This window comes from Misgurnus anguillicaudatus, chromosome 2, assembly GCF_027580225.2.
Source record: "Misgurnus anguillicaudatus chromosome 2, ASM2758022v2, whole genome shotgun sequence".
NCBI lineage: Eukaryota > Metazoa > Chordata > Actinopteri > Cypriniformes > Cobitidae > Misgurnus > Misgurnus anguillicaudatus.
The window spans coordinates 9909555-9922429 of NC_073338.2; the positions used below are offsets into that span (position 1 = coordinate 9909555).

General features: G+C 36.8%; 3 long non-coding RNA genes across 3 annotated transcripts in view; 2 read left to right on the forward strand and 1 right to left on the reverse strand.

Moving 5' to 3' along the window:
* Window positions 1–12875, forward strand: part of LOC141367302 (uncharacterized) — a 138932-nt gene that overhangs the window by 63053 nt on the left and 63004 nt on the right. The window lies entirely within an intron of this gene.
* Window positions 4787–5997, reverse strand: LOC141366053 (uncharacterized). The gene is made up of 4 exons (XR_012371005.1): window positions 5916–5997; window positions 5678–5833; window positions 5491–5571; window positions 4787–5074 (listed from the first exon to the last, which is right to left on the reverse strand). It is a non-coding gene; the product is annotated as an uncharacterized lncRNA (long non-coding RNA).
* Window positions 6699–8026, forward strand: LOC141366055 (uncharacterized). The gene is made up of 4 exons (XR_012371011.1): window positions 6699–6746; window positions 6830–6979; window positions 7086–7166; window positions 7585–8026. It is a non-coding gene; the product is annotated as an uncharacterized lncRNA (long non-coding RNA).

The window sequence follows — 12875 nt, forward strand, 5'->3', positions numbered from 1 at the left end:
TTTGTCTGGTCCTGAGAGAGAGGCTATGGACCGTTATATTAATGATGCCCTTCATGCCGGTCTCATCCGTCCCTCCACCTCGCCCGCAGGGGCAGGGTTTTTCTTTGTTAAAAAGAAGGATGGCTCCCTCCGTCCCTGTATTGATTATAGGGGCTTGAATGACATTACTGTTAAGAATAGGTACCCTCTTCCTTTAATGTCTTCTGCTTTTGAGCTTTTGCAGGGAGCACGGTTCTTCACCAAGTTAGATTTGTGCAACGCCTATCATTTGCTGCGCTGAAGAGAGGGTGATGAATGGGAGACAGCCTTTAACACCCCTACTGTACACTTTGAGTACTGCGTTCTCCCTTTCGGGCTTTGTAACGCTCCCTCTGTCTTCCAGACTTTGGTTGATGATGTGCTGAGAGACATGATTGACAAGTTTGTCTCTGTGTACATAGATGATATTCTCATCTTTTCTCCCTCTATGCAGAAACACACTCAGCATGTGCGCCGAGTCTTACGCCGGTTGCTAGAGAACAAGTTATATGTTAAGGCGGAGAAGTGCGAGTTTCACAAGAGGTCGGTTTCGTTTCTGGGTTTTGTGATAGCCGAGGGTGAGATACGTCCCGATCCAGCCAAGGTCAGAATGGTGGCCGAATGGCCTGTCCCCGACTCCCGTAAGGCATTACTGCGTATCTTAGGCTTCCCCAATTTTTACCGGCGATTCATTAGAAACTATGGTCAGATTGCTCAACCCCTTACGGCTCTCACCTCCACCAAGGAGAGGTTTGTCTGGGGTAAGGAGGCTCAGGAGGCCTTTGATAATTTAAATCCCGGTTTATCACTGCTCCTGTTCTTTTTATTCCAGATCCTTCCTCCCAATTCATTGTTGAGGTGAATGCTTCGGATGTTGGGGACTGGCTTTGGGTGAGTGCCGTCACTGGTTGGAGGGGACCTTGGAACCCTTCCTGGTCTGGACGGATCACAAGAATTTAGAATATATACGTTCAGCCAGGAGGTTAAAATTACGTCAGGCTCGTTGGGCGCTCTTCTTTGACACATTCCATGAAAATCAGACTTTTTCCATGTTTAAGTGCTATAAACGGGTCCCCAGTGCTTGTACCAACCCAGAAAACATGAAAAATAGCAACCCTGTAACTTTGTTTTGGTTAGGCTCTAAAAGCATGTGAATAAATAGGTCATGCGGATTTCGCTCCCCGCATGATGTAGCTAAGGGCTCTTATTATAATGATACCGCCCCTTCAACTGCGCTATCCAACCATGATGCTACCTCGAGTGCGAGTGAACGAGAGAAAGAATGACTGACAAAACGACGCGTTTGTATTCCATCAAACACAAACAGGAGCCTACAATCTTATAACTTGTAGTTTTAATAATCTTTCTAAAGATTGAATTAACGTTCTAAAGGATTAACCTTACCTTAGTGCAACAGAGAGAGCGAGTGAGCGAAGGAACGAGAGAGGTTCAAGTTCGCTTTCAAGTAAGTTATGTTGTTTAATATGTTTCTCTGAAGTTTATATAAATGAACACGAGGATTAAAGGATCATTTCACCCGTAGAAACATTCATCTTTATTAAAAGTGTGTCATATTTGTAGTTGAAATGTAACATACATTTCGAATTTGGTGCCTATTTGACAGAGAAAAGGGGTGTTTGTAGTTTCACCCCCTCGACAAAGATATTGGACTTCCTGCTTTCAATGATGCAAAATGATGCTTTTTACATCATTGAAAGAAGGAAGTGCAACACTAAAATCTTTATTTCTCCTGTCTTAGCGGCAACTGAGGAAATGATGCACGACCATTCAAAAACATGACTGGGGTTCTAACTATACAAAGCTTAATGCAAATGGGTGAAGTGTCCCTTTAATGCACTGCACGAGACAGAGTAAGTGAACAACGCGTATTCACTATCATACACAATAAGTAAATATGTTGTTTAATGTTTCTCTCAAGTTTCAAATGAATGAGGAGTTACAAAATTGATGAGAGACTGACAGAAACGCGAATGTGTTCAATATGTGTACACAATAAACTTAAACATGTCATTTGATCTGTTTCTCTAAAGTTTAAGCGTCAAACGTGTTGTTTTATTACAGATCATTTAAATGTGCATGTGGTTTGGTCAAAAAGTAAACTTCTGAGTGTTTGTGGACGTGTATTTTATTGTAACATGCTGAAACTCATTATGCCTGTTTAAAACACAGGCAGCATGAGACCTAAAAGTCTTTATTTTTATTTCTGCTGATAAACATGTATTTAGTATGCATAAAACAGATGATTGACTTTTTAAACTTCAAATATATAATGCTTAACATCGCTCACTAACTTCTTTCGTGAGAGAAAGAATCTCCCTCGACAGTGTTGCCAGATCTCGCGAGACAAATAAGCAACCAGGCCTGTGAAAACAAGCCCAAATCAAGCGACTTCTCTATTACTCCTACGTTTAAATAACATATAGAAAATATCTGATTGACAACTTATTATGGAGCTGGGATCAAGCCCAAATAAGCAACTACACTTTAGAAACAAGCCCAAAATAACGCGACTCGCGACTACACTGTAAAAAGTGAAACATTGGATTAACCTAATAAAATTGAAGTAACCATTCACAATAAAGATTTTACATTGACCTAATGTTCAGAAACCATTCAGTTCAAACCAATTTTTTGCATTTCATTCAAACTCTTTTGTGAATTTGGTGTAAATCAATATTTTAGATTGGCTTAAATAAAAAAAATGGTTTTAAACAGACTTGATCTAAATTGAGTTTTCTTCAATCTAAAATATGTATTCATTGCAAATAATATGAAAGGCTTCATAATAGCCATAATCTAAATTTTTTAAATTCTCTCAATATATATACACACATTAAAATGAGTCACAGAAACGTTCTTTTAAATATTTATTAAATCTTTTTTTTTAAATCACTGTTTTTACAGACTTTTTTTGGCAAAACAAACAGACAGTTCAAGTAATCAGTTCATTTCAAGTTGAATTTCATATGTAGCAGTACAAAAATATATCAACATAAGAACAATAAGAACAAGAATAAGAACAAATACCTAATGTAAATCAAATACAAAACATAGATATTGCCACATACAGTAAACAACAAACAACGATACTATTACGATAGTGAAGATGGGTGAAGGCATTTCTGCCATCCGGTGTATGTTCTTCATAGCACTGAAATGGAGGCTGTCAGTCAGTCAGAGTTCAGAGCACCAGGAACATGCAGCAGCTTCCCTAAAATTCAAATCCAAACATTAATCAGTTTTACAGTTTCAAAGTGTAAATTAATTTCCCTCACATTCATTTCCGCCTTCGCAACTTTAAAACATATAAAATCCACGTTCATATTGGCATTGAGCGCCCGGAGCAGAGCCAGTATGACAAAGTTTCTCCGAGCGGGAAACTCAGCGTATTGTATCACATATTGAGGTGATTCGTTTAAAGGTTATTGTCAGCAGAGAAATGCAAAATACTCAAGCCTTAGTCATGAATACAAATGTAAACGCTATACCGCTAATGTAAAAAGTTACGTTATAGTAATTTCTAATCTGCGTGTCTGTTTATTAAAATGATATGACGTTTAATGCTGAATGAGTTTCCCCATTACATTATGCTAGATAGGTCATGCTAGCATGTAAACCTGGCTATAGCCTAGGTAAAACGGTGCCAGTCACCTTATAAAAACTGAACTAGTCACCTTATAAAAATTATAGTGTTAATTACGTGTAATTATTGTTAATTCCTCCTTACCTGACAAACGTGTCCTGTTCGCGCTGTTAAGCAGATAACCGGCCATCACAACTTCTGCGTTCGGTCTCTCCCAGAACTCTCTCGCGTTTTCACCTGCATGTGCGCATGCGCAAACCGTGCTTAATCTAATAAAGTCGTTTGATCGAATGTATAATATGAATTTCATTGTTATGTTATAATATTATATTGTATCAATCTAAGAAAATAGTTTGATCGAATGTATCATTTGAATTTTGTTGTTGTTATAATTTTATATTGTATCAATCTTAGAAAATAGTTTGATTGAATGTATAATTTAAATTTCATTGTTGCGTTATAATTTCATATTGTATCAATCTAAGAAAATATTTTGATTGAATGTATAATTTGAATTTCATTGTTATGTTATAATTTTATATTGTATCAATCTAAGAAAATAGATTGAAAGACACATACAAATTACAAAATGTAATTTTACTTAACAATCTAATAATTTTAGGCTATTGGAATGAAAAAAACTATATCAAATGAAAAACAGCAATGTTTTACTTTTTACAGTGTACCAATATTTGTAAGCAACTTTACAGAAAAGCAAGCCCAAAGTCGCTTATAATAAGCGGACTTGGCAACACTGTCCCTCGATGCTCTGTCTGCAGCGCCAGCGCTTGAGACTCCGCCCACCTGAGCAGCTCGTTAGGATTTAAAGGGATACACACAAAAACCGCGCATTTTTGCTCAGCCCCATAAAGTGCCTATTTTAACATGCCACAATAAATTACCTATATGGTATTTTGAGCTAAAACTTCACATATGTACTCTAGGGACATCAAAGATTTATTTAATATCTTAAAAACGTCTTCTGGAATGTCCCCTTTAATGAACAACATGGAGAAGAGCAGTAAATTGTGTTCATCTGTTTATTTAGGTGCATAATATAAACAGTTTTGGTTGCTCCTGAGAAATGCAACACATATCATTTGTTTGCTTAAATTGTTAGTTTAAAATGATAATGTTTAAATTTGAAAATGAACAAATGTTGAGTTGTATGTGGATAAAGCATTGATTTACATCGTATTTGTTCACATTTAAGTGTATCATCAAAAGTAGGATTCTTTTCTTTGGTTTTCCCTTCTCATTTAGGGTTATCAACCATAAACCTATTTAATAATTTAAGTCAAACTGAACAATTACTTTGGTCAACCTGATTAACCAAATATAAAACCGAAGGTGATTTCCCAGACAAATCTGAGAAAGTTAGCTGGACCGATCATTGATGAAGTAGTTATCGAAGGATCAAAGCTGGTTTCAGGAGATTTTCCTTTACTCAAACTAAAACACAAAAACAATAAAATGAAATTTTGTAAAGTTGGGAAAACTTTGATGAATGATGAAATGTTTACAGCTTTTATTAGTCTGCATTAATGGTAATTGTATAAATATTGTTGATTCATGTTTATTCATTAAACATAAACATTATGGTAATACAACTGAAATGTGGAAAAAAATCGACGGTATGTATAAATCATAAAAACATTAACCAAGAATAAAATCTGTAAAGTATGGCTCATTGTTAATTGTTAGTAATAATGAATAACTATTACATTTCTAGAAACATATAGTAGGCTATTAGAGGTTGTGTTGACCGTATTGTGATTCACATTTGGATCTGATTATTAAAGTTTGTGTTTATTTCATGTTTGTGTAGCCTACTTTTATAAAACAAAGTCTTCTCTTAAAACTCTCACCTGTTCATTGTGTTTGGGTCACTTTCGTTAGATAGACTCTTTCTAGGGGACATGACAGCAGCACAAATGTTGATTTTATACCTGCGAAGAAATAACACACGCACGCACACAGGCAGTTCAGATCAAAAAAGCAATTCTCTTTAAAACCATTATTTTACATGCAGCTGTGTAAAGATTTCAATATTACCTGATTATCAGATGTCTTGTTTCAGCAGTTTTAGAGGTTTGTTGATGTTGTCTTTTGAGTTTTGGTTTAGTGAAATATGATCTCTGTGTTTTGTGTGTAGTTCAGTTCTCACCTTTGTAACGCAGCTTTTTACTTCCTCAATATTGACTAGATCACCTACAAAATTATAAAAATAAATAAACATGATTTCTTTTTTATTTTTGTTGTACTTCATTTACACAAGTATTGATCTACTCACGTATATTTTTTTCAGCGTAGTCACAAAATGGATACTAATTTAACAGTTTTACTTTCACTTTGGCTTGAGGAGGAGTCAAAACAAAGACTTGCTACTTTTAAAGGCACAGTACGCATGATATTGTGTAAAGACTATGTGCGAAACCGCATACTCCATCTTATATTGTAGGCAAAAGCATACGCAAACGAATAGTATGTCCTAATCCTTATAGCCTATTCGGTGAAGTGTAGTTGAGAATTACTGGGATTTTGGACTATTTCTTAATGTGTTTGTGCGTGCGTTTGTTATGTTTTTAAAAAAAGCAACTAATTTCCTATATGCATCCCTCTAGTGCAAGAATAGCGATGTATTAATGTTTTTTTTTTAAACGAAAACAATACTAAATAGATATAATTGTTTAAGAAGTTTAAACAATTACTTCTTAATGGTTTGTTCACATAACTTACAATGTGTTAAATGAAAAGATGTTGCTGACTGTTGGACCATGTGATAGGCTTGATGTTTCGCCGAAATATTTTGATTAAGGTGAAATTAACACTAGCTGTTAATCGATTCTGCTATATCTCATTAAATGAGCTTATTAGCATTCATCCAATCATCTTACAAATAATGCGCTTGAATAATGGACATTGCTTTATGGTACTTTACTACTGTATATTAAGTAACCGATCAAAAATTCAAACTGTTTCTGTTTTCTTTTAATCATGTCATCTCATGTGAAAAAAAGACTTAAAAATGTAGCAAGTCTTTGTTTTGACTCCTCCCTCAAGCCAAAGTGAAAGTAAAACTGTTAAATTAGTATCCATTTTGTATACGCTGAAAAAAATATACGTGAGTAGATCAATACTTGTGTAAAATGAAGTATAACAAAAATAAAAAAGAAATCATGTTTATTTCTTTTAATAATTTTGTAGGTGATCTAGTCAATATTGAGGAAGTAAAAAGCTGCGTTACAAAGGTGAGAACTGAACTACACACAAAACACAGAGATCATATTTCACTAAACTCAAAAGACAACATCAACAAACCTCTAAAACTGCTGAAACAAGACATCTGATAATCAGGTAATATTGAAATCTTTACACAGCTGCATGTAAAATAATGGTTTTAAAGAGAATTGCTTTTTTGATCTGAACTGCCTGTGTGCGTGCGTGTGTTATTTCTTCGCAGGTATAAAATCAACATTTGTGCTGCTGTCATGTCCCCTAGAAAGAGTCTATCTAACGAAAGTGACCCAAACACAATGAACAGGTGAGAGTTTTAAGAGAAGACTTTGTTTTATAAAAGTAGGCTACACAAACATGAAATAAACACAAACTTTAATAATCAGATCCAAATGTGAATCACAATACGGTCAACACAACCTCTAATAGCCTACCATATGTTTCTAGAAATGTAATAGTTATTCATTATTACTAACAATTAACAATGAGCCATACTTTACAGATTTTATTCTTGGTTAATGTTTTTATGATTTATACATACCGTCGATTTTTTTTTCCACATTTCAGTTGTATTACCATAATGTTTATGTTTAATGAATAAACATGAATCAACAATATTTATACAATTACCATTAATGCAGACTAATAAAAGCTGTAAACATTTCATCATTCATCAAAGTTTTCCCAACTTTACAAAATTTCATTTTATTGTTTTTGTGTTTTAGTTTGAGTAAAGGAAAATCTCCTGAAACCAGCTTTGATCCTTCGATAACTACTTCATCAATGAACGGTCCAGCTAACTTTCTCAGATTTGTCTGGGAAATCACCTTCGGTATTATATTTGGTTAATCAGGTTGACCAAAGTAATTGTTCAGTTTGACTTAAATTATTAAATAGGTTTATGGTTGATAACCCTAAATGAGAAGGGAAAACCAAAGAAAAGAATCCATCTTTACTTTTGATGATACACTTAAATGTGAACAAATACGATGTAAATCAATGCTTTATCCACATACAACTCAACATTTGTTCATTTACAAATTTAAACATTATCATTTTAAACTAACAATTTAAGCAAACAAATGATATGTGTTGCATTTCTCAGGAGCAACCAAAACTGTTTATATTATGCACCTAAATAAACAGATGAACACAATTTACTGCTCTTCTCCATGTTGTTCATTAAAACAGACAAATAATACAGACTTTTATATAAAGAGAGTTATTGTCACACCATCAGTGACAGATTTCTGGTGCACTTCTTGTTTGGGGTGTTATTCATGGCAGTCTTTTAAAGACACACTATGCAGTTATTTTACCTTAATATAACAGCTTCACAGTTATTTCAGTGGTAAACAAAGTCATAGTAGGGTGAATCATCCTCTCGTTGAAGCGCGGGGAGGACGCCGCTACCAAAACCAGCAATGCAAGCTTGACAGAACCGCCCCTGACAAATCTCGCGAGAATCACGACTTGCTTTACGGCAACGACGTCACACACGTTAGGCTTGTTCGACTTCGTGTGGCGCTGCAAGAACCGACCGCCGGATGACGTCAAAGTACCACGAGAATGATCCGAGACGTGAGGCTAAACGATTTAAAAGTTAAGAAAGCGCGTTCGGAAGATAGTAGGAAAAGGAAAAGAAAATCTGACCGCGTTAGGAACCGCACAAGAGTCCCACTCGATCAGGTTTTTACTCGTTGGCGTGCGCTAAAAGACAACACTGGATGGGATGCTGATCTGGCGATCTTGTTGATGGACTAGTAAGTAAATCTCTCATTTGTAAACGGGTTTGCGGTCTATGTTGTATGTTGTTGCGCTTGCTTGTAGTATGTCATGCGATTATCATGACAACAGTTGTCAATATCTCACATAATTATCAGGACATAAATAAGCCTAGAGGTTGTAAATAGTGTAAACATGCACAATTTGCAAACTATTATGATAAATAGCAATAATCATGTATAGTGACATTATAACGAACAATGTTATGAGATAATGCAATGTACACAATTAACTTTGTCATGGCATTTTGTAATGTTTACTTGTGATTTAGCTGCAATCATCTAAAAACGTTAGCAAACGCGGTACTTTATTATTATATGCACTCTACACTTGAAATAAACTTCTTATTATCCTATTACCATCATCTGTAGTTTAGTAGACTATGCAGTAGCCTAATATTTGTATGAAATTGTGAAACATTACCTGGTCATTATCTTTGGAGTACTAGAGTGGGAAATTACGACAGTTGCAAGTATTCTCCAGCGACTCTAGGGGTCGCTGTTTGACAAAAACGCCGAAATGCATAGAGTGGCTTTAACTTTTTTATAAGTCACACATTTTTTCACAGAAATTACTTGTGCATTAAATCTACATCGATATTTTAATGAAACAATCACACTTGCAGCTTTCAATACACTTTGCGCACATGTCAGCAGATGTAAATGAAATCGTGACAGACGAATTGGTAACGCGTCTCGCGAGACCGATCTACTTTGAGAAACTTCTAAAACGTCAACGAACTTGACATGCAGGTATTTGCATCTGCTGGCGCTGTCCCGCCGCACAAGTATTTAATGAGAGGCAGGTGCAAATACCAAATCACTATTTTCGTTGAGAGAGCCGTGCTGAGAGAGCCAAGCAGCCAAGCATCTTAGCTCTGCTAAGGGAAACGTGGTAAAAAGAAAACTTTCCATGGAAATACACACATAGGAACTCTCAAGGGGACGCAATGCAGGCGCTAGCCTCACCCAGGTTCTCAAGGATATATAGTGCCTCACATGTTTTGTCGAAATAAGTGCCTGCTGCACATGTTTCAAAACCATTTATAATATCTGGTGTTCATGCTACTAAAATCCTGTTCCAATATATCCTTTTATGCAAGTTTTGCCTTTGTTAATGTTTCTAAGTAATGGCCAGTCTTTGTGATTAAAAGCCTGTTGTTGTTCCTTGAGTTTGAGTTTATTTGGTGTGTCATCGGTGGGATATGTTTTTACAATTTTGATAGTTGTCATATAAAACTTGACGTAGTCTGTTATTATGCTCATTTTTGATAGCACCATCAAAAATGCTCCAGTCTGTGCACGCAAATAACCCCTGCAGTTGCGCAGTTGTGTCATCTGACCACTGGGTGTGGCTGTAGGTGGCCGCTTTTTCCCTCTTCATCAATTGTCTATATTGCGGAAGTAGACAGACGATGTTGTGGTCCACAGAGCCTAGTGGGGGCTGATTGAATGCTAAAGGTATAAGCCGAGGGGCAACCTTGCGATCTCTCTGATGAAGCCAACACAGAAGTAACTTAAACTGCAATTCATCGACAGGCCGCTAGAGACTGGCTCCAAAAGGGAGTTAATCCCCATAGACACCCATGGTAAAATACCCAACAGAAAATAATATGTTTTGCCCTTCATGACAACTGTAAGGGGGTTGATTTTTTTTGTAACTCATTCCACTCGACTATGCAGGATGTCTGTCTTATTCTGGAAAGATTGTACAATAGCCATCATAATTGAGGGAAGGGGGGCTGAAAGGACACCTCCTGACCCCACAGTCACATTAGCTACAAGAGACAGAGCGACAGGCTACCATTCATTTTCAATGGCAATGGCCATTTGCCAGCAACAAGCGACGAGCTTGCACTGCGCAGAGCAAGGTGGGGCCAAAATAGACAAGAAGGCTATTTTATGCAAATGCTGAGCGATGCGACAAAGCGACTGCCAATCGGAGTAAAGGGGCAGCGTGACATAGCTAAGTGGCTCAAGTCAAAGAAAATGATTCAAGATGGCAGAAAATGCATATTTCTGTCTGATAAGTTTGGCATTTTATCTCTCATATTTTGTTACTTTTATCGAGAAATAAATACATACTTTTAAATCCAAAAACATTGTTTTTGTAACTTAACAATACCTCTGAACAGTAGCGGAGTGGCAATCGGGAGAGTCGGGACTTTTCCCGGTGGGCCGGTAGTGTTTTGAGGGCCGGTCTCACGCAGAAAAACTATTAATCATATTTAATATGCCGCAGCGCCCAAAATTTATCTGGCCGCATCGCTCTATCAAGAAGCCGTCTCCCCTGAGCGGAGTTCCAGTCGAGAGTGCAGCTTAACAGCCAATCAAAAAGAAAGAAAGAGGCTACACGATAGCCAATCAGAAAATAGCACTGTTGTATCTGGGTACATTTTAACGCAACAACCAATAAAAAAGCTTATCCTCGTTCACCCACAGAGAAGACAAAACTCCAGAAATCAACAGGCTATAATGATGCTCATTAAATATAATTTTAAATATTCTTAGTAGAACATATCTGAACATTGGTACATCACTAATAGGGATAATTTACACGTGTGTTCGACTTTATGCTATAACATAGGAACCAGCGGGCAGATGACATCAACGTGCCGCGAGAGCGGTTCGAATGCAGACTCTTCCGATGATCTCTCGACTCACCCTCGCGGTACTTTGATGTCATCAGCCTGTCGTTCCTGCAGCGCAGCTTGAAGTTGAACAGTGGGGTTCCCAAACCTTTCCCTGCAGGAGGTCTCATGATGACCGCTGCTGTTGTAATCTTTATTTTCGCAAGTAAATTCCTTTTTTGTTTTAAAATTCAAACAGACTCGGTTCTCCCCCACACTCGCGCCATGCATATTGCATACATTATTCCAGAAGTAATATGATTTGTTCTCTGTGAATAAATATACACCGGGAAATTGTAGCGAAGTCGAAGTGAATTGTATTATTTGCGCGCATTTTTGAATATGGCCACTTGTGGAATGAAAACTGCACGACTACAAAAGGTAAGACTTGTTTTTGCATTTAGCCCTGTTTTACTTACTAGTGTTATAGTCTTAGTTGGTTAACTACGTGTGCTTTATCACATCATTTTAAAGTCTTTATTGTGTGTTTATAAGTGTTTATTGGCGGTTGCAATGACAAGATTTGTGAAGAGATGTCACAGTATGTTTTGTTTTGATATTATCTTGTTTTAGTTTATCTGTAGCTGGAGTTGCACTTAGTTAAGAATTACAACATTTGAAAAGCATTTTAAACAACCATGATTTCTATTTTTGTTTTTCATTTGTATTGCTTCCGTATTGTTGTCAGTAAGTGTACATCCGTGCAGTCAGTATGATTTTGTACAGGTTGATGGAGTACACATATAATGTGGTTTCATAGATTTGTTATTTGAGAATGGCCTTCTTGTACAAAGATTTTTTGCCATAACCTAGGTTTTCGTGAAAACGTTTTTGTTACAGAGTGTCTGCAACTTAGCCAGCATACAGCCTGTTCACTGACAACATGCTCAGAACAAGTAGTCTAGGCCTCGTTATATTTTCGTTATCACACGATGACTGACATTTTGTTACATTAAACATCCCTCTCTCCTAATAGGCTTAATCATTTTATAAGCAACTGCTTGGCAACCAAATTAAACTTTAGCTTACGTAAAACTAGGGACTGTTGTTGACTTAAAGATCTTTTAAAAATAATAATTATTATAACACTTGGTATTTCATGTTGTGCAGTCATTTCCTTCTTTTTTTTCTACCATGGAGGGCTGGTGGTCTACGAAATGTCCCGGTAGATATTTTGGTCCCACTCCGCCCCTGCCTCTGAAGTGACTTTTGATGCCGCTTTTCTTTTAGATACTAACCGAGGAACGCCCATCAAGCGAGTGCGTGTCGCTCGGTGTCGCTCACTTTTGCAGCTAATGTGACTGTAGAGTTAGCCTGCTGCACACCACCCCTCGCTTTCTTCATTTTATCGATTTGTACAGGATGTCAGCTGGAATTACATCCAAAGGTATTAGGCCGCAACTGCAGAAAAAAGAAGTTCCTGACGGAAGTAGGTGAGTTTGTTGCTTCTGTACATATCCGGGTGAGTTGCTGCACATCTGAAGTCACAGGTAATCGCCATAATCCCCAGCATTTTTCAGATGTAGATCATAACCATAGAGGTGTCATGACTCTAGTTTGATTGATTGCTATTTTGGTTTCTCTGTGTTTTGTTTTGACAGT